Source organism: Acipenser ruthenus, chromosome 35 (assembly GCF_902713425.1).
Source record: "Acipenser ruthenus chromosome 35, fAciRut3.2 maternal haplotype, whole genome shotgun sequence".
NCBI lineage: Eukaryota > Metazoa > Chordata > Actinopteri > Acipenseriformes > Acipenseridae > Acipenser > Acipenser ruthenus.
The window spans coordinates 6152489-6178172 of NC_081223.1; the positions used below are offsets into that span (position 1 = coordinate 6152489).

The window sequence follows — 25684 nt, forward strand, 5'->3', positions numbered from 1 at the left end:
CCCTTTCGCTACTTTGTATCCTCACAGGTCAAGAGGGAGATTTCCAACCAGAACTCATTATATTTCCATCACACTCGTGTATTGATTTCTTTATTGATTGATTTTGTTTGATGTTTGTGAAAGGGCGCACACAGTGACTGATCACACTCCATTGCCATGGCGATTCCAGCTCACTGAGAAACACATGGCTCTTGTATTGATATGTTGTTTTGAGAAAGTTGGAAAAACCAGCTTTCTTTCATTTGGAATGAGACTAAATTAGTGGGGGGTCTGTAAAAATAAAGTACATCAGTGAATTAACTAATGAAAACCCATTTAAATGAAAGCCTTTTCTATTGAAGTTTAATTTATTTTCCATTAGTTTGCCCCTGTTTTACACTTATATATTAAGAATAGCCCCACAAATTGATGAAAGTGTTTTTCTAAATGATTCTTACCCTGAGTGCAGATGACAAGTGCCCAGATGAAGATGCTGATAAAAGTCATTGTTGTTGTGGATTCTGTTGCCATGAAGGGCAGCTCTCAAACATTAAATTATTATTATTTAATGTCAACAAATGGAGGGGGACTAGACATGGTCACAAAGTTGGTCCTGTTTCAACCATTTTTTCAGTTCTATTAAAAAAAAAACTCTTGTAGTCTGATATACTTTTCATAAAGTCTGGTAGCGTATTCCAGAACATGGCACCCTTAATTGAGCAAGCTGTTTGTGCAAACGTAGTGTGATGTCAAGACACTACAGTCTCCTCTTGTGGTTGATCTTCTGGACAGACCAAAGGTAGATCATTAATGTAGAGACTAAATAACAAAGGCCCAAATATAGATCCCTGTGAGACCCCCATAGTACAGATCCTAAACGCTGATTCACTATTGCTTATTTTAACACTTTGTTTTCTATCTAACAAGTCAGACTCCATCCATTTCAGAGCCTGACCAGACAGGTTAAATTCAGACAACTTGTTAAACTCACAGGGCTATAAACACTCCCAGAGCACTGAAGCATGTGCTGCCAATGCAAAGTGTCTTTTCTTTGCAAATTGTCTTCCTTGGCACAGCAGCCACTTCTAGTCAAGCAGTGCTCTTAAGTGTAAACTCATTTTCAGATGATGCAGTTTGTTTGCAATTCAGAAAAAAACTGAAAAAAGTTGATCTTGCAAGCAAAACGAAAAAATAGAATATAGTTTTCTTTGTGTTGAGTTTGTACAAACACAGCTATTTCTCTCTCTTCTCCCTTCTCTCAAACCATTCATCTTAGCCACGGCTGTGATTATGTAGCTTTGTTACACAGTATAAATAATTATTAATTGTAAAATATTAAAATCAGAGCTGCAGGTTAACAGATCCATCATAAACTTTGTGAAATCAAATCAATTCAAGAAGCAAACATTTTGATTTTGCACATTACTAATGTTGAGTGAAAAGTTTCAAGTTTTTTTCCTGTGGACCTCCTGGACTGTCTCTGAGGACCCCAGGTTAAGAACCACTGCTCTGGATTAAAGAGCATCATTTTATTACGCTCTCTCTCCCTCTTGTGGTCACAGAGTGTAGTGCAGTTTGTGCTGTTTGGTGTTTTGACGAAACATTGACGAGAGTCCCTGCAATGGAGGAACTGTATGGGTGGTTTCATGGTGTAATGGCTAGCACTCTGAATCTAGCGAGCTGAGTTCAAATCTCGGTGCATTTGTGTTTTATTTGTCTTACAAAAACACTTTATACACTGGTTTTGGTTTAAATAACGAATGCTTTAAACTGGTTTAGTGTCTTTCAAAGTAACTATTATTATTATTATTATTATTATTATTATTATTATTATTATTATTATTTATTTCTTAGCAGACGCCCTTATCCAGGGCAACTTACAATCGTAAGCAAATACATTTCAAGTGTTGCAATACAAGTAATACAATAAGAGCAAGAAATACAATAACTTTTGTTCAAGTGTGACAAACCATAATTCTATAATACAGAAGATAATAGTGATAGTTACATCAGGATATGATTAAATAGTGATAGTTACATCAGGATATGATTAAATACAAAATACTACAGGTTAAACACTTGACAGATTACAGTATTCTGAAGTACAGGATTAAATGCAGATAAGAGCAAAATAAAGCACATTTAAATGAAGGGTGATAGTGTCCCAGGATACAAACAGAGGAGTTCTACAGGTGCTGTTTGAAGAGGTGAGTCTTAAGGAGGCGCCGGAATGTGGTCAGGGACTGGGCAGTCCTGACATCTGTAGGATACACTACTGATACTGCAGATTCCACCCTCGCCCCGCAGTGGAGGAGCGACCTTCCTATAGATGTCAGGACTGCCCAGTCCCTGACCACCTTCTGGCACCTCCTCAAGACACACCTCTTCAGACAGGACCTGTAAAACTCAGCTCTCCCCTTCTGGACAATATAGCACTCTGCCCTTAATGCACTTTAACTTGCACTTATCTGCTCCCGATTTTACTGTATTTAAACCTGTAGTATCGTATCTTATTTTTTTAAAAAATTAGAGAGTGTGTGTGTGTGAGAGAGAGAGAGAGAGAGAGAGAGAGAGAGAGAGAGAGAGAGAGAGAGAGGCAGAGAGAGAGAGGCGGAGAGAGAGAGGCGACCTGGGAAATGTATGAGCTGATATATATATATATATATTTTTTTTTTTTTTAGCAACCCAGCTAGCTAGCTAGCACAGGACGGCTAGTCGATTTGCTAGCGGAGCTTAGCATAGTTATAGCTGACTAGATCTCAAAAAGTGACTAACGTTACAAATATTGGTGTAGCCGTTTTATAAAAGCAATAAGTCACAGCCAAGGCGTTATTTCAAGCCTTTATAATTATTCCCAAATAACACAAACTCTTCCATTGTTAAAAAAAAATATATAAAAAATCTCCCTTTGTGCTTCTCGGAAGGCATACGATGGAGGGCGCAATGCAGTTTTTCAGCCTGGGGAATATTACAAATTAGGAGACTGTGCTTTAAAATACACATGTAGGGCGGGCGTCTCTGTTACAAAGAATTGTCACACTTTGTATTTATCTCCATAATGCGTTGGGACTAAATACGCAGATACATTAAAACTATTTGGAGAATGCGGGCATCGATCCCGCTACTTCTCGCATGCTAAGCGAGCGCTCTACCATTAGAGCTAATTCCCCTTGAGCTATGCCAGCGATTCTCATAGGCTACAACGCAACTTGATATGAGCAATTCAGATTGTCGGCAATGTAGTCTGCCAATTGCAAATTCAAAAAATAAATAAATTAACTAAATAGCAAATATTTTGACGAGAGGTATGTTTTCAATTTCTTCAAAAAGTAGTCTCAGCTCGTTGATTCAGTCGCTTTAAAATCCACCTCTGTGTCCCGATGCAGCAGCGCTGTATGCTGTGGCTCGAGCTTGTTTGACGAGGCAGACAATGCAAAAATGCCAATACTTGTTATTGCATCACATGGCAGAATTAAGGTATGCTTTAACGGCTTGGCTGTCTCAAGTTAGTTTGTATTGTTCAACAGACAGTCAGTATCTTAAAAACAAATAAGCGAAATACTCCGTGTCTGTCTGTACAAGTTTGAAATTTAAATGCGCCGCCCCTGCATGCTCTGCGACGCTCAGCCAATAGGCAGGGACGGGACGTTGAAAATAATTGTGGGAAATTTTGGATCAGGTATAGAAGCAAAGGTATATTTCAAGGTCTTAAAACGACATTTCCCACAATTCCTTCAACAAGTAGTGACTTCAACAAGTAGTCTGTTTACAACAAAAATACAATCTGTGTTAGGAACGCTATTTTAGTCCGATTTAAAAAAGAAATTAAAATGGTATTGAGTGCTGACAAGAGTTTGGTATCAGCTGTTGATTTCATTGAAACAATCTTTAAACGAGACGAGAGCATTAAACGAGAGCATTTATCATGTAAGCTACTTCCAGTCATAGAGCGTTTATACTGTTCTCAATGGTCCGTATCCCAGCCTGAGACCACGATCCAGTGGCCAACGGAGATGTTTTTCAAAGTAATATGTTATTTGGAATATTAAAACAATCAAGTTAATTACATGTTTGGACACACAGTATTTTCCAGTGACTTCAACAAGTAGTCTGTTTACAACAAAAATACAATCTGTGTTAGGAACGCTATTTTAGTCCGATTTAAAAATAAATTAAAATGGTATTGAGTGCTGACAAGAGTTTGGTATCAGCTGTTGATTTCATTGAAACAATCTTTATAGTAAAATGAACACATTTATTCCTCTGGTCGTGTATTGTCTCGCTGACTGCTATCCACCTGAAAGTCACCTAAAGGATAAGGCAATGGCCTCCTAAACTAGGGATTATGGTTTCGTCAGTTTTATTTAAAACAGTGTGTGTGTATTTGTTCTTGGTCTGTGATATATGTGGTCTGTGTTTATAGATCTTGGCACGTTGCACCAAGTAGTCGTGGCCAAGTGGTTAAGGTGATGGGCTTGAACTCTGTTGGCGTTGTGTCCCTTTTTATGTCTTCGTTGTTAATTCTTAAATGACTGTTCAGCTTAAAGGTATCAATTATTACTTGCTGTACATTAAATTCGTCCAAACTAGTATTTGCAAACACATTACAAAATTAAATAGTGTGGAATAGAAACAATGAAGGCTTTGACCTCGACGTGATTTGAACACGCAACCTTCTGATCTGGAGTCAGACGCGCTACCGTTGCGCCACGAATTCCTGCCATAGTGCATGCTTGTTATGCAATGCTAGAGTGCACAGCAAGCATGCCAAAGGCATGCTAAGTCCGATGCTGATACTTGGAAAACACTCAGTATCACCAGGGTCATGGGAAACAGACGACTCAATATTTGTTCGTAGTCAGCAGGGCTATGAAGTTGTCGGAAGTGTGTTTGATTCTCAGCTTAAAAGTAAAGAAAACATAAAACAAAGCGATTTGCTTTTATAATGTTTATTATTTGAAACGTGGGCATAAACACAGTTGTACTGGCTGGGAATCGTCTCGGGTCAATTACTTGGAAAGCAGCTATGCTGACCAATATATCACCAACGAGGGAAAGCTGGCAGTACTGAGTGATACAGATGACGGATTTTCTCAGCGCGTCTCCTCTGAATGCGCACTGGCACAAAGGGGCTTTGCTCATCTAATGACGTGACAGAATGCAATAATGTATTGGGTTAATTTACCAACAAAAGAAACATAAATAAAAGTGTATGTATTTTTTGTGAATAAACTATCTTGCTTCTACGATGGGACCAGATACCTTACATCCGCAATCTAATGATCGGCCAAACCCAGAACTACCTTGTCTTGACCAGGGAGTCATATTGTAAAAACAAATTGAAGTGGTTCCACTGGGGATCGAACCCAGGACCTTCTGCGTATAAAGCAGACGTGATAACCACTAAACTATGGAACCTGGTCAGAAAGTGAGTTTTGTGTTTGAAACGCATTGGCAATTATTAACATTACTATGAACAAGTAATATTCTAGAAAGGAAACCGAATCAGACACCATCATGCCGGGAGTAGGGAAGTTGTTTTACCCACATATTTGTTAAGATTTTACTTTCAGGGATCATTTCTATAGTTTGTTTCTAGTGAAATGCGTTTCTAGTGTCTGGTCTCGCTAACCATAACGAGGAGTTACAGTGTTTTCTTCTGAGCGCGTAGCGGGACTTGAATGCTACTTCACTGTAGCTGTTCTTGATCATTGATGAACATTCCGCTCTCTTTTGGGATCGAGCCCCACGTTGGATGTCCTTTTTAAATACAAAATGTAGATGTTTCTTCGAGGCAACAGAGCAATATCTGATTCTGTTCACACTGTATACAGTATTGCAACAAAATTACTTTTTGGTCGTTGTCATATAGCAATTGCTATTGTAAAATGCGTGCATCGTTTATAGTTATAACGATATTGAAATAAATAGTCTTACTTTTGTGGGTTGGCTTCAAACCGTTTCTGTTTTAACACTTGTCATTACATCATTCATGGAGCAACAGTTGGTATGTGCGTAATAAACCCGATCGGGCCTTGATATGACAACCCTAGGCTGTGCTGAAATAAATAATGCGGTTTTCTGCTGTAATGAACGCAGTTTGTCAGGATGGTCGAGTGGTCTAAGGCGCTAGACTTAAGGACTCTGTCTTTCCAAAGAATTCTGTGTTCTGGTCTCCAAGTGGAGGTGTCTGATCAAATCCTCCTCTGACAGCTCAATTTTATTTATTCTTAAAAGGAATAAATGTGTTCATTTTACTATAAAAGATTGTTTCAAGGAAATCAACAGCTGATACCAACTCTTGTCAGAACGCAATACCATTTTAATTTCCATTTTAATTCAGACTAAAATAGCGTTCCTAACACAGATTGCATTTGGTTGTAAACAGACTACTCGTTGAAGTCAATGAAAAATATTTTGTCCAAACATGTATTTAACTTGTTTTAATATTAAAAATAATGTATTAAATTGAATAACATCTCCGTCGGCCACTGGATCGTGGTCTCAGGCTGGGATGCGGACATTTGAGAACAGTATAAACGATCTATTAGTGGAAGTAGCTTACATCAGAAATGCCCTCGTTTAACATGCTAGGATGATCGACATCGGTATTCTCCAATTGCTGTGTACATGTTATAACACGTTATGAGTACGAATACAAAGTTGGACACTTTCCTTGTAAGTGGGGGTAAGCACAATTTATTTTCAGATGTAATGTCTTTATTTAAGCTCAATCTAGTCCTGCGTAATGCAAATCACATTACTATATTTTTATATTAGTCAAGGCCTATGTAAAGTGTTCTTAAATTGTTTTAACATTAGCATTGATCAATTTGATGATCCGTTTTCTTTTCTCCCAATACGGTATGCAAATTATGCAACTTTTCTGCCCACTTTGATCATAGGCAGTTTTATCCCCCCGTTTCGGCTGAAAACCGCATCTGGGAGAAAACTTAAGTGTTTCGAAACGCATTTGTAAAGGCATCGGATTCTATTGTGTTGCCGAGCTGTTGACGTTTCTCATAATACACAGCTTTACTGGGGTGACAAAAAACGCAAGTCTTGTCAAGCCGAAATAGCTCAGTTGGGAGAGCGTTAGACTGAAGATCTAAAGGTCCCTGGTTCGATCCCGGGTTTCGGCAAGTAGCAAGACTATTTTTGTTTTGTATTATTTTGAACAGAAAAAAAGAGCGTTTTTTTTGTTCTGTGTAATTGGAAGAAATAACAACGTATCAGAGTGCCATTTTCTAATGTGATTAAGAAATGCAAAAACTTAAGGTATACTTCAACGTCTTGGCTGTCTCAAGTTAGTTGGTATTGTTAATGTAACACCTCGTTGTTGCCCAGTCATTGTATCATATTAATGAAGTAGAGCTTGCCACTTCTCAGCACCGAGCTGACAATGAGTGTTGTTTTCGGGCACCTGCTGGCTGCTAGTGATGACCACTCCAATCTTCAGTCGGGTGGTTGTTGAAGGAAGGGGACACATTTTGAGTGTGCATCTCATACTGGTTTAAATCAATAAGCAAATTTCAAATTGATCATTGATAATGTAGAAACTATTTAAGAACTCTTTCAATAGGACTTGACTAATATAAAAAATATAGTAATGTGATTTACACTACGCAGGACTTGATTGAGCTTAAATAAAGACATTACATCTGAAAATAACTTGTGCTTACCCCCACTTACAAGGAAAGGGTCAAACTTTGTATTCGTTCTCATAACGTGTTAGAAAATGTAAACAGCAGTTGGAGAATGCTGAAGTCGATCATCCTAGCATGTTAAACGAGAGCATTTATCATGTAAGCTACTTCCAGTCATAGAGCGTTTATACTGTTCTCAATGGTCCGTATCCCAGCCTGAGACCACGATCCAGTGGCCAACGGAGATGTTTTTCAAAGTAATATGTTATTTGGAATATTAAAACAATCAAGTTAATTACATGTTTGGACACACAGTATTTTCCAGTGACTTCAACAAGTAGTCTGTTTACAACAAAAATACAATCTGTGTTAGGAACGCTATTTTAGTCCGATTTAAAAATAAATTAAAATGGTATTGAGTGCTGACAAGAGTTTGGTATCAGCTGTTGATTTCATTGAAACAATCTTTATAGTAAAATGAACACATTTATTCCTCTGGTCGTGTATTGTCTCGCTGACTGCTATCCACCTGGAAGTCACCTAAAGGATAAGGCACTGGCCTCCTAAACCAGGGATTATGGTTTCGTCAGTTTTATTTAAAACAGTGTGTGTGTATTTGTTCTTGGTTGGTGATATATGTGGTCTGTGTTTATAGATTTTGGCACGTTGCACCAAGTAGTCGTGGCCAAGTGGTTAAGGTGATGGGCTTGAACTCTGTTGGCGTTGTGTCCCTTTTTATGTCTTCGTTGTTAATTCTTAAATGCCTGTTCAGCTTAAAGGTATCAATTATTTCTTGCTGTACATTAAATTCGTCCAAACTAGTATTTGCAAACACATTACAAAATTAAATAGTGTGGAATAGAAACAAAGAAGGCTTTGACCTCGACGTAATTTGAACACGCAACCTTCTGATCTGGAATCAGACGCGCTACCGTTGCGCCACGAATTCCGGTCGTGGTGCATGCTTGTTATGCAATGCTAGAGTGCACAGCAAGCATGCCAAAGGCATGCTAAGTCCGATGCTGATACTTGGAAAACACTCAGTATCACCAGGGTCATGGGAAACAGACGACTCAATATTTGTTCTTAGTCAGCAGGGCTATGAAGTTGTCGGAAGTGTGTTTGATTCTCAGCTTAAAAGTAAAGAAAACATAAAACAAAGCGATTTGCTTTTATAATGTTTATTATTTGAAACGTGGGCATAAACACAGTTGTACTGGCTGGGAATCGTCTCGGGTCAATTACTTGGAAAGCAGCTATGCTGACCAATATATCACCAACGAGGGAAAGCTGGCAGTACTGAGTGACACAGATGACGGATTTTCTCAGCGCGTCTCCTCTGAATGCGCACTGGCACAAAGGGGCTTTGATCATCTAATGACGTGACAGAATGCAATAATGTATTGGTTTAATTTACCAACAAAAGAAACATAAATAAAAGTGTATGTATTTTTTTGTGAATAAACTATCTTGCTTTTACGATGGGACCAGAGACCTTACATCCGCAATCTAATGATCGGCCAAACCCAGAACTACCTTGTCTTGACCAGGGAGTCATATTGTAAAAACAAACTGAAGTGGGGATCGAACCCAGGACCTTCTGCGTGTAAAGCAGACGTGATAACCACTACACTATGGAACCTTGTCAGAAAGTGAGTTTTGTGTTTGAAACGCATTGGCAATTATTAACATTACTATGAACAAGTAATATTCTAGAAAGGAAACCGAATCAGACACCATCATGCCCGGAGTAGGGAAGTTGTTTTACCCACATATTTGTTAAGACTATACTTTCAGGGATCATTTCTATAGTTTGTTTCTAGTGAAATGCGTTTCTAGTGTCTGGTCTCGCTAACCATAACGAGGAGTTACAGTGTTTTCTTTTGAGCGCGAAGCGGGACTTGAATGCTATTTCACTGTAGCTGTTCTTGATCATTGATGAACATTCCGCTCTCTTTTGGGATCGAGCCCCAAGTTGGACGTCCTTTTTAAATACAAAATGTAGATGTTTCTTCGAGGCAACAGAGCAATATCTGATTCTGTTCACACTGTATACAGTATTGCAACAAAATTACTTTTTGGTCGTTGTCATATAGCAATTGCTATTGTAAAATGCGTGCATCGTTTATAGTTATAACGATATTGAAATAAATAGTCTTACTTTTGTGGGTTGGCTTCAAACCGTTTCTGTTTTAACACATGTCATTACATCATTCATGGAGCAACAGTTGGTATGTGCGTAATAAACCCGATCGGGCTTTGATATGACAACCCTAGGCTGTGCTGAAATAAATAATGCGGTTTTCTGCTGTAATGAACGCAGTTTGTCAGGATGGTCGAGTGGTCTAAGGCGCTAGACTTAAGGACTCTGTCTTTCCAAAGAATTCTGTGTTCGGGCTCCAAGTGGATGTGTCGGTTCAAATCCTCCTCTGACAGTTCAATTTTATTTATTCTTAAAAGGAATAAATGTGTTCATTTTACTATAAAAGATTGTTTCAAGGAAATCAACAGCTGATACCAAACTCTTGTCAGAACGCAATACCATTTTAATTTCCATTTTAATTCAGACTAAAATAGCGTTCCTAACACAGATTGCATTTGGTTGTAAACAGACTACTCGTTGAAGTCAATGAAAAATATTTTGTCCAAACATGTATTTAACTTGTTTTAATATTAAAAATAATATATTAAATTGAATAACATCTCCGTCGGCCACTGGATCGAGGTCTCAGGCTGGGATGCGGACCTTTGAGAACAGTATAAACGATCTATTAGTGGAAGTAGCTTACATCAGAAATGCCCTCGTTTAACATGCTAGGATGATCGACCTCGGCATTCTCCAATTGCTGTTTACATGTTATAACACGTTATGAGTACGAATACAAAGTTGGACACTTTCCTTGTAAGTGGGGGTAAGCACAATTTATTTTCAGATGTAATGTCTTTATTTAAGCTCAATCTAGTCCTGCGTAATGCAAATCACATTACTATATTTTTTATATTAGTCAAGGCCTATGTAAAGTGTTCTTAAATTGTTTTAACATTAGCATTGATCAATTTGATGATCCGCTTTCTTTTCTCCCAATACGGTATGCAAAGTATGCAACTTTTCTGCCCACTTTGATCATAGGCAGTTTTATCCCCCCGTTTCGGCTGAAAACCGCATCTGGGTGAAAACTTAAGTGTTTCGAAACGCATTTGTAAAGGCATCGGATTCTATTGTGTTGCCGAGCTGTTGATCGTTTCTCATAATACACAGGTTTACTGGGGTGACAAAAAACGCAAGTCTTGTCAAGCCGAAATAGCTCAGTTGGGAGAGCGTTAGACTGAAGATCTAAAGGTCCCTGGTTCGATCCCGGGTTTCGGCAAATAGTAAGTCTATTTTTGTTTTGTATTATTTTGAACTGAAAAATAGAGCGGTTTTTTTTTGTTCTGTTTAATTGGAAGAAATAACAACGTATCAGAGTGCCATTTTCTAATGTGATTAAGAAATGCAAAAACATCGTCCCTGGGTGGGCTTGAACCACCAACCTTTCGGTTAACAGCCGAACGCGCTAACCAATTGCGCCACAGAGACAAATCGGCTCAACCGAACCTGAGACCACATCTAAGAAGAAAGCAACACAGCAGAAAAGTCTGTAATCACAATTAAATGTATGCAACCCAATGCAAGCAAACTTCAAGCCTTTTATATTTATTCCCATGTATGTAGTCTGCCATTTGCAAATTCAATAAATAAATAAATTAACTAAATAGCACATTTTTCGACGAGAGGTATGTTTTCAGTTTCTTCAAAAAGTAGTCTCAGCTCGTTGATTCAGTCGCTTTAAAATCCACCTCTGTTCCGATGCATCAGCGCTGTGTGCTGTGGCTTGAGCTTGTTTGACGAAGCAGGAAATGCAAAAATGCTAAAACCTGTTATTGCATCACATGACAGACTTAAGGTATACTTCAACGTCTTGGCTGTCTCAAGTTAGTTGGTATTGTTAATGTAAGACCTCGTTGTTGCCCAGTCATTGTATCATATTAATGAAGTAGAGCTTGCCACTTCTCAGCACCGAGCTGACAATGAGTGTTGTTTTCGGGCACCTGCTGGCTGCTAGTGATGACCACTCCAATCTTCAGTCAGGGGGTTGTTGAAGGAAGGGGACACATTTTGAGTGTGCATCTCATACTGGTTTAAATCAATAAGCAAATTTCAAATTGATCATTGATAATGTTGAAACTATTTAAGAACTCTTTCAATAGGACTTGACTAATATAAAAAAATATAGTAATGTGATTTGCACTACGCAGGACTTGATTGTGCTTAAATAAAGACATAACATCTGAAAATAACTTGTGCTTACCCCCACTTACAAGGAAAGGGTCAAACTTTGTATTCGTTCTCATAACGTGTTAGAAAATGTAAACAGCAGTTGGAGAATGCCGAAGTCGATCATCCTAGCATGTTTAACGAGAGCATTTCTCATGTAAGCTACTTCCAGTCATAGATCGTTTATACTGTTCTCAATGATCCGTATCCCAGCCTGAGACCACGATCCAGTGGCCGACGGAGATGATTTTCAAAGTAATATGTTATTTGGAATATTAAAACAATCAAGTTAATTACATGTTTGTACACACAGTATTTTCCAGTGACTTCAACAAGTAGTCTGTTTACAACAAAAATACAATCTGTGTTAGGAACGCTATTTTAGTCCGATTTAAAAAAGAAATTAAAATGGTATTGAGTGCTGACAAGAGTTTGGTATCAGCTGTTGATTTCATTGAAACAATCTTTATAGTAAAATGAACACATTTATTCCTCTGGTCGTGTATTGTCTCGCTGACTGCTATCCACCTGGAAGTCACCTAAAGGATAAGGCACTGGCCTCCTAAACCAGGGATTATGGTTTCGTCAGTTTTATTTAAAACAGTGTGTGTGTATTTGTTCTTGGTCTGTGATATATGTGGTCTGTGTTTATAGATCTTGGCACGTTGCACCAAGTAGTCGTGGCCAAGTGGTTAAGGTGATGGGCTTGAACTCTGTTGGCGTTGTGTCCCTTTTTATGTCTTTGTTGTTAATTCTTAAATGCCTGTTCAACTTAAAGGTATCAATTATTACTTGCTGTACATTAAATTCTTCCAAACTAGTATTTGCAAAGACATTACAAAATTAAATGGTGTGGAATAGAAACAAAGAAGGCTTTGACCTCGACGTGATTTGAACACGCAACCTTCTGATCTGGAGTCAGACGCGCTACCGTTGCGCCACGAATTCCTGCCGTAGTGCATGCTTGTTATGCAATGCTAGAGTGCACAGCAAGCATGCCAAAGGCATGCTAAGTCCGATGCTGATACTTGGGAAAACACTCGGTATCACCAGGGTCATGGGAAACAGCCGACTCAATATTTGTTCGTAGTCAGCAGGGCTATGAAGTTGTCGGAAGTGTGTTTGATTCTCAGCTTAAAAGTAAAGAAAACATAAAACAAAGCGATTTGCTTTTATAATGTTTATTATTTGAAACGTGGGCATAAACACAGTTGTACTGGCTGGGAATCGTCTCGGGTCAATTACTTGGAAAGCAGCTATGCTGACCAATATATCACCAACGAGGGAAAGCTGGCAGTACTGAGTGACACAGATGACGGATTTTCTCAGCGCGTCTCCTCTGAATGCGCACTGGCACAAAGGGGCTTTGATCATCTAATGACGTGACAGAATGCAATAATGTATTGGGTTAATTTACCAACAAAAGAAACATAAATAAAAGTGTATGTATTTTTTGTGAATAAACTATCTTGCTTCTACGATGGGACCAGAGACCTTACATCCGCAATCTAATGATCGGCCAAACCCAGAACTACCTTGTCTTGACCAGGGAGTCATATTGTAAAAACAAACTGAAGTGGTTCCACTGGGGATCGAACCCAGGACCTTCTGCGTGTAAAGCAGACGTGATAACCACTACACTATGGAACCTTGTCAGAAAGTGAGTTTTGTGTTTGAAACGCATTGGCAATTATTAACATTACTATGAACAAGTAATATTCTAGAAAGGAAACCGAATCAGACACCATCATGCCGGAAGTAGGGAAGTTGTTTTACCCACATATTTGTTAAGACTATACTTTCAGGGATCATTTCTATAGTTTGTTTCTAGTGAAATGCGTTTCTAGTGTCTGGTCTCGCTAACCATAACGAGGAGTTACAGTGTTTTCTTTTGAGCGCGAAGCGGGACTTGAATGCTATTTCACTGTAGCTGTTCTTGATCATTGATGAACATTCCGCTCTCTTTTGGGATCGAGCCCCAAGTTGGACGTCCTTTTTAAATACAAAATGTAGATGTTTCTTCGAGGCAACAGAGCAATATCTGATTCTGTTCACACTGTATACAGTATTGCAACAAAATTACTTTTTGGTCGTTGTCATATAGCAATTGCTATTGTAAAATGCGTGCATCGTTTATAGTTATAACGATATTGAAATAAATAGTCTTACTTTTGTGGGTTGGCTTCAAACCGTTTCTGTTTTAACACTTGTCATTACATCATTCATGGAGCAACAGTTGGTATGTGCGTAATAAACCCGATCGGGCCTTGATATGACAACCCTAGGCTGTGCTGAAATAAATAATGCGGTTTTCTGCTGTAATGAACGCAGTTTGTCAGGATGGTCGAGTGGTCTAAGGCGCTAGACTTAAGGACTCTGTCTTTCCAAAGAATTCTGTGTTCTGGTCTCCAAGTGGAGGTGTCGGTTCAAATCCTCCTCTGACAGTTCAATTTTATTTATTCTTAAAAGGAATAAATGTGTTCATTTTACTATAAAAGATTGTTTCAAGGAAATCAACAGCTGATACCAAACTCTTGTCAGAACGCAATACCATTTTAATTTCCATTTTAATTCAGACTAAAATAGCGTTCCTAACACAGATTGCATTTGGTTGTAAACAGACTACTCGTTGAAGTCAATGAAAAATATTTTGTCCAAACATGTATTTAACTTGTTTTAATATTAAAAATAATATATTAAATTGAATAACATCTCCGTCGGCCACTGGATCGAGGTCTCAGGCTGGGATGCGGACCTTTGAGAACAGTATAAACGATCTATTAGTGGAAGAAGCTTACATCAGAAATGCCCTCGTTTAACATGCTAGGATGATCGACCTCGGCATTCTCCAATTGCTGTTTACATGTTATAACACGTTATGAGTACGAATACAAAGTTGGACACTTTCCTTGTAAGTGGGGGTAAGCACAATTTATTTTCAGATGTAATGTCTTTATTTAAGCTCAATCTAGTCCTGCGTAATGCAAATCACACTACTATATTTTTTATATTAGTCAAGGCCTATGTAAAGTGTTCTTAAATTGTTTTAACATTAGCATTGATCAATTTGATGATCCGCTTTCTTTTCTCCCAATACGGTATGCAAAGTATGCAACTTTTCTGCCCACTTTGATCATAGGCAGTTTTATCCCCCCGTTTCGGCTGAAAACCGCATCTGGGTGAAAACTTAAGTGTTTCGAAACGCATTTGTAAAGGCATCGGATTCTATTGTGTTGCCGAGCTGTTGATCGTTTCTCATAATACACAGGTTTACTGGGGTGACAAAAAACGCAAGTCTTGTCAAGCCGAAATAGCTCAGTTGGGAGAGCGTTAGACTGAAGATCTAAAGGTCCCTGGTTCGATCCCGGGTTTCGGCAAATAGTAAGTCTATTTTTGTTTTGTATTATTTTGAACTGAAAAATAGAGCGGTTTTTTTTGTTCTGTTTAATTGGAAGAAATAAAAACGTATCAGAGTGCCATTTTCTAATGTGATTAAGAAATGCAAAAACATCGTCCCTGGGTGGGCTTGAACCACCAACCTTTCGGTTAACAGCCGAACGCGCTAACCAATTGCGCCACAGAGACAAATCGGCTCAACCGAACCTGAGACCACATCTAAGAAGAAAGCAACACGGCAGAAAAGTCTGTAATCACAATTAAATGTATGCAACCCAATGCAAGCAAACTTCAAGCCTTTTATATTTATTCCCATGTATGTAGTCTGCCATTTGCAAATTCAATAAATAAATAAATTAACTAAATAGCACATTTTTCGACGAGAGGTATGTTTTCAGTTTCTTCAAAAAGTAGTCTCAGCTCGTTGATTCAGTCGCTTTAAAATCCACCTCTGTTCCGATGCATCAGCGCTGTGTGCTGTGGCTTGAGCTTGTTTGACGAAGCAGGAAATGCAAAAATGCTAAAACCTGTTATTGCATCACATGACAGACTTAAGGTATACTTCAACGTCTTGGCTGTCTCAAGTTAGTTGGTATTGTTAATGTAACACCTCGTTGTTGCCCAGTCATTGTATCATATTAATGAAGTAGAGCTTGCCACTTCTCAGCACCGAGCTGACAATGAGTGTTGTTTTCGGGCACCTGCTGGCTGCTAGTGATGACCACTCCAATCTTCAGTCAGGGGGTTGTTGAAGGAAGGGGACACATTTTGAGTGTGCATCTCATACTGGTTTAAAAAGTAGGAGCCAGTTGCCTCATTTCAATTGTCTGCCTTCCTCCTTTGCACTGTGAAGTCTATCAAATTTGTGCTTAAAATCTGAATACGATTCCCATTTGAATCGTGTATATTTGGTTTCCATTTTAGCAATATGCATACACACTGTTCTGTTGAGCTCCCAGGGTGTTATCTAATAAAACACCATAATCGGTTAGCACGATCGGCTGTTAATCGAAATTTTGGTGTTTCAAGCCCACGCAGAGATGATGCTTTTTGCATTTCTTTATCGCATTAGAAAATGGCACTATAATACGTTTTTATTTCCTCCAATTACACTAAAGAAAAAATGTGCTGTTTTTTTAATTCAAAAAATTAATTAAGAACAAATAACCCTAGTCGTTCTGTATACAAAAATTCGGTATCGAAGCAGGGACCGTTACAGTCTAACGCTCTCCCAACTGAGCTATTTCAGCTTGACGCGATGTTGCTATCGAGACAGCATTCTTTTCGTCACTCGCCTTTTTGTCAAGCCAGTAAACCTGCATGTAATGAGAAACGTTCAACAGTTCGGAAACACCACAATAGAATCCAATGCCTTTGCAAATGTGTTTCCAAACTGTTAGTTTTTCTCCCAAATGCGGTTTCTCAAAAAATGGTTTTGCCTACTTTTTATTATTATTATTACTTTTTCCAGAGTAAGACCAAAAGGCAAACATCCAGGAAATAGTTAAACACTGCTACAGCGCTTGAACTGTCTCAGCAAACGTTTAGCTCTAAAACGTGTACATTAAAAGTCTATTAACATCTTTAACACAATCATCTGTGTTCCAATAGCGGTTAATCCACATGGTGATCAATAAAGTGAATGCTGGCTTTGTTCACATATTCGCAAGACGTTTTCACGATTCACGCATATTCTGAACAAGCACACTAGAATATGGTAATGAAAGGAAAGGAAAATAACTGCTTTATTGGCTCTGGTCTTGTATCGTCACCTTGATTACTGTCCGTAAGAAAGTGGCATTAATCAAAAACCTAATTATGTAAGGTTCCCAATGCGCAAATACGCAGCATACTTAAACTTCTTCACAATTTTAAATCTTCCCACATGAATGTCAAATACGTACTGACAAGTACGGCCCTTTCCCAGTGTAACACTCTGCTGTGTTTGAACAGCAACGATGGCTTGGATATGATGTATTAAACCACGATACTATTGTTCCCACTTTCTTCTTTTGTTTGTTACACTCTGGCTTCTCTTCAGTTCGAATAAATCTTTCTAAGACTAAGGCTTAGAGGGTAGTGGCATTGCCCGCTCCCTCCGAGGGTCTGTGAGAGGTTTGTTCGGGTGAGGAGGAACAGAATTTTTTTTTTATTTTTGACTGGCTTTCTTCAGCTCGGCAACTTTTTGGAAGACTAATGCTCAGTCTGGTTTTGGCTTGCCCAATCCAGGCCGAGGGTCTTTCAAGATTTTGTTGACTGTTGAGAGCAGTTTTTTCTTTTTCAGGCGGTTCCAGTTTTTTTCTTTTTCAGGCTTTTCCAGACGTTCCTGGAGTTAGAGAGAAGGAGGACCTACCATCCAGACGACCTTTGAGGACCCTTTGATGACCTAGACGACCTCATCCCCAGCCCTTGATTGCAATCGAGATCCAGACCGAGAGAGCAGCAGGCGCCCAGCAGAGGGCGCCATCTGGGAGGAGCAGAGGGCGGCCCCGGACCCCGAGGAGGCGTCACAGCCACGATTCTTCCTACGTGGTCTCGGTGCCAAGCAGCGCCCCCTACTCCGCCAGGGAAGGACACCGTTCACCTGGGGAGGGGGTCCCTCTTGCGAGGCGACCATCTCCTCAGGGACTAAAGTAATAGTTCCTTCAACTGCCCAGATTTGCTGCTTACGTTGTTTCTTTTCCGTAGAGAGAGACAACCCGGACGTCCAGAGGCTTCTCCCACCCCAATCGGAGGAGCCAGCTGAAGGATGGCGTTCCGGCCAACCCAGGAGACTAGGAGGCACAATGCGGTGCGCTTCACAAGGACCCAGCAAGAGGAAACGGAACCAGGACTGACGAGACTGGAGTTCAGCCGGACCATTCTTCAGAGGGGTATGGGTTTTTCCCCTTCTGACTTGAATTGTTTGGTGAAATTGCCAGGGCTTAAGGAAGTGTTTGAGGTCAGTTTTAGGAACCCCCAAAAGTTACAAGAAATGTGGTCCTTTTGGGGGGAGAATAAATATCTCGCTCCATACAAAGAATTTTGTGTGGATGCACTGACAGACAGAGAAATGAAAGTTGTTACTGTCCAATTTTTCAATGAGGCTGTTAGCGACTATGATATTACAACATGGCTTAACCGCTATGGGAGGGTGTCATCAGAAGGGAGGAAAATTACAGATGAAGATGGGGTTTGGACAGGAGCCAGAAAGTGGCTGGTACGCCTTAATGTTGATCCATCGGGCATTGGAGGCGTCCGCCACATTCCAAACTCCATAGTGTTAGGGCCCAACAGAGGGCTGGTATTCTATAATGGGATGCCAAAACTCTGCAGGAAATGTGGGGAATTAGGACACCTGGCGGCCGCATGTACTGTAGTCAAGTGCAGGAACTGCGGCGCCCCCCACGAGACCAGCCACTGCAGAGAAGAGAGGCAGTGCAATTTGTGTGGAAAGAAGGGGCACCTGTTTAAGGACTGCCCCTCTTCCTATGCCAACATGGCCAGAGCCAGCAAGGCAAATACCAACAAGCCTAGGCCTGAGCAGGAAGAGGGAGCAAGTAACAAAGATCAGTCCACATCACCACCAACAGTATCCAAGACCCAGACTCCAGCACCACCATCATCACCAGCACCCCCCTCACCCCCCCGCCCCCGAGACATGTCCCGTTTTACGAGGACCCCTTCCCCCAGCCCAGAGAGAGAGTACAACAGCTACTCCACTAGCTCCTCCAGTAGCTCCTCTGAAGCAGAACACGAGGCAGGGAGGGAGCCCGGACCCAGCAGCAGCCCCCCCCTGAGTAGGGCCCTCTCAGCGCCAGCACTCCCCCTCGGCTCTCGTTATGACGCCATAAGGATTGAGTCCGTGGGGGAGGAAAGCGAAAGCGACAGTGAAAGTGAGAGTGAGAAGGAGGGGAAGGGAGTGAAGAACCAGCAGAGGGTGGGGAAAAGAAAGGGTAGAGACGAGGGGGGGAAAAGAAAGAAGATCAGGATCAAAGACAGCAAGTTGCAGGTGCCCCCCATAGATCCAAAACCAGCTAATGTCCACACAAAGTCCCCAGTCTTGCCCTCGCAGGCAGAGACGGAGGCGAGTGGGACGGCTACACTGCCGCCTAGTGGGCAGGTAGCAGCCAGCCAGGGCATCCCCAGCCAGCCTTCCCAGTCGTTGGCACAAACCCTAGCACACCTCGCAGAAGAGGTGTTCACTAATGCACCGAGGGAGAGGTCGGGGTCAACACCTTCCCTGACCAGCAGTACCTCGGTAGCAATGACCCTCTTCAAGCGAAGGGCCTCCCTTCAAAGCATCCTTGACCCCCTCCCTTGTATGGGCAAAACCAGGGGCCCCCTAGAGGTCCTCCTAGATACAGCACTGGAGGACATGGGAATACCCCTGGACGCGGTAAGCCAGAAGTCTGCTAACAGCTCCAATTCAACAGACGGTAACAGCCAAAGAATGCTGTCTGTCATAACCCCCCCCCAGGACAAAGCTGACCCACACGTTCCGAGGGGCCCTGAGCAAGTTCCACCAGACTTACCTTGTGGGGAGTTGAATAGCCCCAACAACTCCAAGTACTGTGCATATAAAGACGGTGCCTTCTTGGACGAGGCAGCAGTGAGTACCTTCTCAGGGGTGATGGGAGTTGCAAATAAGCCCAAGCCCCCTCGAAGCAAGCGTAGAGCTAAGAGTAGGAAGAGTGTCCAGACCTCCCAATCATAGTCGCTATGGGGTGGACGCAACGACTCCTTTTCTTGTTAGCTACCCTGATGGCCCTGATATGTGTGTCTGTTAATGTCAGGAGCATCAGGGAGACACAAAAAAGATTTGATGTACTAAACTATCTAGCTAACTTGAAAGCAGATCTCATCTTTCTGCAGGAGTGTGGTATTTCGTCGAGCCCTGATTATAGGGACCTGAAGGAGAGTTGGACCCTGGGGGACTCCTTCTGGTCGGGCTCCAACATAGCCAGAGCCGACGGAGTAGGTATCCTGTTTAAAAACCCATTTATTACCTCCCGCAGCAGCAGGGAGGTAGAACCTGGTAGAATTCTGAGCGTGGATGTGACATACAACAACACTCCCCTCAGACTGGTCAATGTCTACGCACCCACTAACCAAAACGAAAGAGTTCAATTTTTTCCACAGCTGCGTCCACTCCTGCTGGGGAACGTACCCGTCATCGTGTCAGGTGACTTCAATTGTGCTCTGAGGGACGTAGACCGGAGCAGGCCACGCAACGACCGCTCTAGTAGAGTTTTGTCCTCCGTAATATCTGATTTCTCCCTGTGTGATGCAGGTAAGGACCTGGTGCCTCCCTTTACCTGGGTGAGCTCATCTGGGACCTCCTTCTCCCGTATAGATCTCGTCCTGCATACCAGCTCCCTTACGAAGACGGCAGTAGACACCCAGGCCGTCTTCTTCTCTGACCATAGGCTCCTGCAGGTAACATTGCAGGTCCCTCAGACCTCCCAGATGGGGTCAGGGGTCTGGAAATTAAACACCTCCTTACTCGATGACCCCTCCATAGCTGCAGCCTATAAGAGCAGGCTTGTTGAGTGGACCACTTTGCGTGACCTATTCAACTCCCCTATAGAGTGGTGGGAGATGGTCAAAATGAGAACTAAGGGTTATTTCATAGCAGCAGGCAAGAGGAAAGCAAAAGAAAGGAGGGCCAAATATAAATACCTGAATGCTGCCCTCCAGCGTCTGAGCCTGCTTCAGCTTCGGGGGTTCCCTGTAAGCGACGAGATAGCCCAGACCAAGCTAGATCTTTCAGTGCTTTGTAGGGAGGAACAACGAAAGGTCATGCACAATGCAAAAGTGCAAAAAATGGAGGAAGACGAAAAGTGTACTCGCTTCTTCTTCCAGAAAACGAGGGAGAAGCGGCACTTGATGTCCTCCATGCTCGACAGCAGGGGGAGGATAGTAGAGGATAGTGAGGGAGTGAAAAAAGTGGTAGAGAACTTCTATAGGGACCTGTATAACATCAAAGCTACAGATGACACCCTGATAGAGTGGTTCCTGAGCCAGTTGGAGCCTGACTCAGTGCGGGACGACGAGGAGGAGGAGAAGGACCCAGAACTCACGCTGGAGGAGCTCACCCAGGCGGTTAAGACCATGAACACCGGTAAGACGCCAGGTCCAGATGGCATCCCGGGTGAGTATTACCATCTTTTTTGGGACACGCTAAAAGTCCATTTAGCGGAGGTCTACAGAGCGGTCTACAGGGAGAAGCGGTTGGGCCCTTCTATGCGGGAGAGTGTAATTACTCTCCTTCATAAGAAAGGGGAAGTTAAAGATCTACGGAATTGGCGCCCAATCACCCTCCTTTGCGTGGATTACAAGATACTAGCCAAAGCTCTGATGCTCCGGCTACAAGTACACCTCCCTTTGGTCATTGGCCCTGACCAGGCTTGTGGCGTCCCAGGGAGGTCCATCACGGATATTTTAATGGTAACAAGGGACATTCTGGCTTATTCTAGAGAACGGAACCATCCCCTCTGCCTGTTCAACCTTGACCAGGAGAAGGCGTTCGATAGGGTAAGCCATGAATATGTGTACAAAGTGATGGACCAGATGAAATTCGCTCCTGGACTTAGGGAGTGGGTTAAAACCATATATACAAACATTAGTACCCGAGTCTTGGGGAACAGGCACCTGACTGGTAAAATATCTATCCAGTCAGGGGTCAGACAGGGTTGCCCACTATCCCCACTGCTATATGTCGTGTGCATTGAACCCCTCCTGCAGGCAATTCGTAGGGATACCAATATAACTGGTTTCCAGCTGCCTGGATCCAACGGGGTCCAGGTCAAAACAACAGCATATATGGACGATGTGTCACTCATTTGCACCAACACATCGTCGGTACCTCGGATTAGTAATATCCTTGAGAAGTACTGCACGGCGACCGGGGCAGTGATTAATAAGTCCAAGAGCGAAATTCTACGTGTCTAAAAATTGGCAGGTAGATAGGGAACTGTCGGACATGTACCCTGTCAAAAAGGACAAAATCAAGATTCTGGGCCTCATTTTCGAGAACAATAGCTCGGGGGCCCAGAGCTGGACGGCGGCCATTAACCAGGTCCGTAAAAAGATTGGCGGATGGAGCACAAGATCCTTAACAATGACGGGTAGAGTATTAATAACCAAGTCTATACTGTTCCCCATCCTCTCTTATGTAGGAAAAACCTTTCCCCCAGACAGGACCACCAAAAAAGTGGTGGACCGCATTATCCACCGCTTTATCTGGGGCAGCAAGATGGAGAGGGTAAAGCGAGCCACTCTGAGTAAAGCCGACAAGAAGGGAGGTAAGGGGGTCCCGGACGTTGTGCAGCTCACCCGAGTGCAGGGGCTCACGCAAACTATCAAGAACATCCAGGCCCTGGACAGGAAGGTATGTTACATGAATCGTTTCTATTTTGCCACCTGTCTCAGGGCCTTGGGCCTCTGCACTATTGATAACACCGTGCCGTACTCCTGGGACCCCCCATTGTATTATAGAACCTTAAGGGACACTATATATAAATTGGGCTTAGATAAAGCAAAATTGGCCTCCTGGGAATACAAGGCTGTAACTAAATATCTTGCCGGTTCCCAGGAAATTGAAAAAGTAGCTACTTTCTCCCTCACCCAAAGCCAAAAAATCTGGGAGAATGTGTCTCACAGCTGCCTCAGTAATGTCCAGAAGGATATAGCATGGAACACCGTCCACAGTGCACTCCCCACTCGAGCGTTCATGTTCAGGAGGGGACTAGCCCAAGTAGAAACATGCCCCTATGCAAAGTGCCGCAAGAGAGAAACACCAGCCCATATCTTCTGGGAGTGTGATGTGGCTGGCAGTGTCTGGCTCTCTGTCTCTGTCTTCCTAAACAGGTTTGCTGACACGGCCAAGATGACCGCTGAGACTGTGCTCTATGGGCCTGCGGGAGGAATCGATACCAGCACAGCTAAGTGCGTTTGGCGTGTCATCAATGTTGTCAAGCAGATCCTGTGGGAAGGCCGTAACGTCTGTGTCTATCACAAGCAGGAGCTAGACACTATCACCACGACCAGAAGGGCACAAACTCTTATCAAGGACTTTGTAATTCTGGACATCTGGACCCTCGGGAAGGACAAGGCCTGCGCGGAGTGGAGGATCGCCGGACTTCAGGACGTGAAGATGGAATAAAGGAAAAAACTGGAACCGCTAGCTCCTAGGAGCGGGACTACGGGGCACCGCTAAGCCTTTTATTTATTTTGTCATGCCAGCATTCCGCCCTTTTTAGCTGGCATGACCGTTTTTGAACGGTGCCCTGGTTTTATGTAGTCTTTTTGTTTCAGTTTTATGGACTTTTATTTGATTTATGTTGAATGTTTTATTTGATTTTGTTTTGTTTTGTTTTATGTATCTTTAAGATTTTTAATGTAAACTATTAAAAGTTACATTTTAAGTGTTTTAAAATTTTAGAATTTTAACTCACTGTTCCACACACTGTCCCTTTTCCCCTGTCCCTGTTTTAGTAATATAGTTTTATGTTCACTTTTGAACTTTTAGAGAGCACTCCCCGGCCCTCACAAGCACTGGTTTTTTATAGATGGTTCTTTTTTTCCAGTCACTTTTAAAACAGCACAGGTTTTTTTCATGTTGATTTTAATCTGTGTCTGTTTTAACCATGTACAAAGCACAATTGTCTTGGTGTTTTTAAATGTGTTTTAAATGCTTTTAAAACAAAATGTATGTCTGTATGCATGAATGTCATCTTTAAAAGAAATGTAAAATGAATGAAAAAACGAATGGGTGTAAATGTAAAAAAATGTAAAATCTCAATAAAAGAGTATTTCTTTATTACTACCAAATGTGCTTTTCGCGTCAGCCCTTGTGGCCTAATGGATAAGGCACTGGCTTTCTAAGCCATGGATTGTGGTTTCGAGTCCCATCTGGGGTGTGATTTTGTTATAGGACGCTGTGTGGTCCAGTGGTTAAAGATAAAGGGCTTTTAACCAGGAGGTCCCCCGGTACAAATCCCACCTCAGCCACTGACTCATTGTGTGACCCTGAGCAAGTCACTTAACCTCCTTGTGCTCCGTTTTTCGGGTGAGATGTAAATGTAAGTGACTCTACAGCTGATGCATAGTTCACACACCCTAGTCTCTGTAAGTTGCCATGTGTATAATAAAAACGAACATAATTATGGTATGTTTTATTAGCATGAAATACTTTGTAGATCTTGTTATCTGCTAAGTCCGCTCACGCTAGCCAGAACGTGCTCGAGTGCTCTGGCAACAGCCATGAAGCAAGTCAATTTTTCAGTTCAATTAAATAACTACTTTGTTTTTGTGGATGGGGGTGTTTCTTGAAAAGATCAGTTAAATAGCTACGTATTTTGAAATAAAGATGTATTCATTATTATGAACGTTAACAAAAATTATATTTTATTTACATTTCCCACGTGTGCTTGCATTGTACAAATCTGACAGTTTCAACAAAGACATTTGACTTCGGTTCATTAGTTAGCCTATACTGCCATCTACAGCATTACTACGGGTTTCTTACTTCTTTTGGATATTTCACAAATAATTGTGCGAGCATGTAGTCGTGGCCGAGTGGTTAAGGCAATGGACTAGAAATCCATTGGGGTTTCCCCGCGCAGGTTCGAATCCTGCCGACTACGTAAGCTTTGTTTTTAATTGATTGTATGTGCTCATTGTTAATACATGTTTAAAGCTCAGGAAGTCTGAAATATTACTGGTTGTACTTCATATCGCTTCGGTTCATTTTGTTAAAGAATGTTCATTTTGGCACCATTAGAAATGCTGTGGTTTCTTTAAAGAAGAAAAGCCGTGGCCCGTACGGGGATCGAACCCGCGACCTTGGCGTTATTAGCACCACGCTCTAACCAACTGAGCTAACCGGCCACACACTCAAAACTTGATACTAGAACCCGAGGAAAATAAGTCCTGCGGACATTATGATTGTTCTACCAAGATGTTCTCATGTTAAACTGAACAATAACACATTCAAAGTATTGGAAAGGCATAATTAGAGGCCTCGTCATAATGAGGCAGTTTAACAGTGTGAAGGATGTGGTGAGGTGCAGGCTTGCGGTGACTTTCTCTCATTTAACGACCTTGTGATTTGAATACTAACAAGAAAAACAAATCAAATTACCAAGCATTCGGTGGACGTTTTAAGAAATAAATAAACAAACAGATTTGTCAGAAGTGGGATTCGAACCCACGCCTCCAGAGAGACTGCGACCTGAACGCAGCGCCTTAGACCGCTCGGCCATCCTGACTTACACTGACGACTTTGCACAACACTGCAGTACACTGCTGAACCTCCAATGTCTGACGCTACAGTAAATCACCTGGGGGGGGTGTGAACTTATTC

General features: G+C 41.7%; 15 non-coding genes across 15 annotated transcripts; 7 read left to right on the forward strand and 8 right to left on the reverse strand.

Moving 5' to 3' along the window:
- Positions 1 to 4624: 4624 nt before the first annotated feature.
- On the reverse strand, positions 4625 to 4696 carry trnaw-cca (transfer RNA tryptophan (anticodon CCA)). Its single transcript has one exon. It is a non-coding gene; the product is annotated as a tRNA-Trp (tRNA).
- A 628-nt stretch (positions 4697 to 5324) lies between these two features.
- On the reverse strand, positions 5325 to 5397 carry trnai-uau (transfer RNA isoleucine (anticodon UAU)). The gene has a single exon. It is a non-coding gene; the product is annotated as a tRNA-Ile (tRNA).
- A 139-nt stretch (positions 5398 to 5536) lies between these two features.
- Positions 5537 to 5749, forward strand: LOC131705477 (small nucleolar RNA U3). The gene has a single exon (XR_009310432.1). It is a non-coding gene; the product is annotated as a small nucleolar RNA U3 (small nucleolar RNA).
- Positions 5750 to 7048: 1299 nt separating this feature from the next.
- On the forward strand, positions 7049 to 7121 carry trnaf-gaa (transfer RNA phenylalanine (anticodon GAA)). The gene has a single exon. It is a non-coding gene; the product is annotated as a tRNA-Phe (tRNA).
- Positions 7122 to 9406: 2285 nt separating this feature from the next.
- LOC131705449 (small nucleolar RNA U3) lies at positions 9407 to 9619 on the forward strand. Its single transcript, XR_009310405.1, has one exon. It is a non-coding gene; the product is annotated as a small nucleolar RNA U3 (small nucleolar RNA).
- A 1301-nt stretch (positions 9620 to 10920) lies between these two features.
- trnaf-gaa (transfer RNA phenylalanine (anticodon GAA)) lies at positions 10921 to 10993 on the forward strand. Its single transcript has one exon. It is a non-coding gene; the product is annotated as a tRNA-Phe (tRNA).
- A 135-nt stretch (positions 10994 to 11128) lies between these two features.
- trnan-guu (transfer RNA asparagine (anticodon GUU)) lies at positions 11129 to 11202 on the reverse strand. The gene has a single exon. It is a non-coding gene; the product is annotated as a tRNA-Asn (tRNA).
- A 1614-nt stretch (positions 11203 to 12816) lies between these two features.
- Positions 12817 to 12888, reverse strand: trnaw-cca (transfer RNA tryptophan (anticodon CCA)). Its single transcript has one exon. It is a non-coding gene; the product is annotated as a tRNA-Trp (tRNA).
- A 629-nt stretch (positions 12889 to 13517) lies between these two features.
- trnav-uac (transfer RNA valine (anticodon UAC)) lies at positions 13518 to 13590 on the reverse strand. Its single transcript has one exon. It is a non-coding gene; the product is annotated as a tRNA-Val (tRNA).
- Positions 13591 to 13729: 139 nt separating this feature from the next.
- Positions 13730 to 13942, forward strand: LOC131705451 (small nucleolar RNA U3). Its single transcript, XR_009310406.1, has one exon. It is a non-coding gene; the product is annotated as a small nucleolar RNA U3 (small nucleolar RNA).
- Positions 13943 to 15244: 1302 nt separating this feature from the next.
- On the forward strand, positions 15245 to 15317 carry trnaf-gaa (transfer RNA phenylalanine (anticodon GAA)). The gene has a single exon. It is a non-coding gene; the product is annotated as a tRNA-Phe (tRNA).
- A 134-nt stretch (positions 15318 to 15451) lies between these two features.
- trnan-guu (transfer RNA asparagine (anticodon GUU)) lies at positions 15452 to 15525 on the reverse strand. Its single transcript has one exon. It is a non-coding gene; the product is annotated as a tRNA-Asn (tRNA).
- A 9358-nt stretch (positions 15526 to 24883) lies between these two features.
- Positions 24884 to 24965, forward strand: trnas-aga (transfer RNA serine (anticodon AGA)). The gene has a single exon. It is a non-coding gene; the product is annotated as a tRNA-Ser (tRNA).
- A 170-nt stretch (positions 24966 to 25135) lies between these two features.
- trnai-aau (transfer RNA isoleucine (anticodon AAU)) lies at positions 25136 to 25209 on the reverse strand. The gene has a single exon. It is a non-coding gene; the product is annotated as a tRNA-Ile (tRNA).
- A 298-nt stretch (positions 25210 to 25507) lies between these two features.
- Positions 25508 to 25589, reverse strand: trnal-cag (transfer RNA leucine (anticodon CAG)). The gene has a single exon. It is a non-coding gene; the product is annotated as a tRNA-Leu (tRNA).
- Between the last annotated feature and the right edge of the window lie 95 nt (positions 25590 to 25684).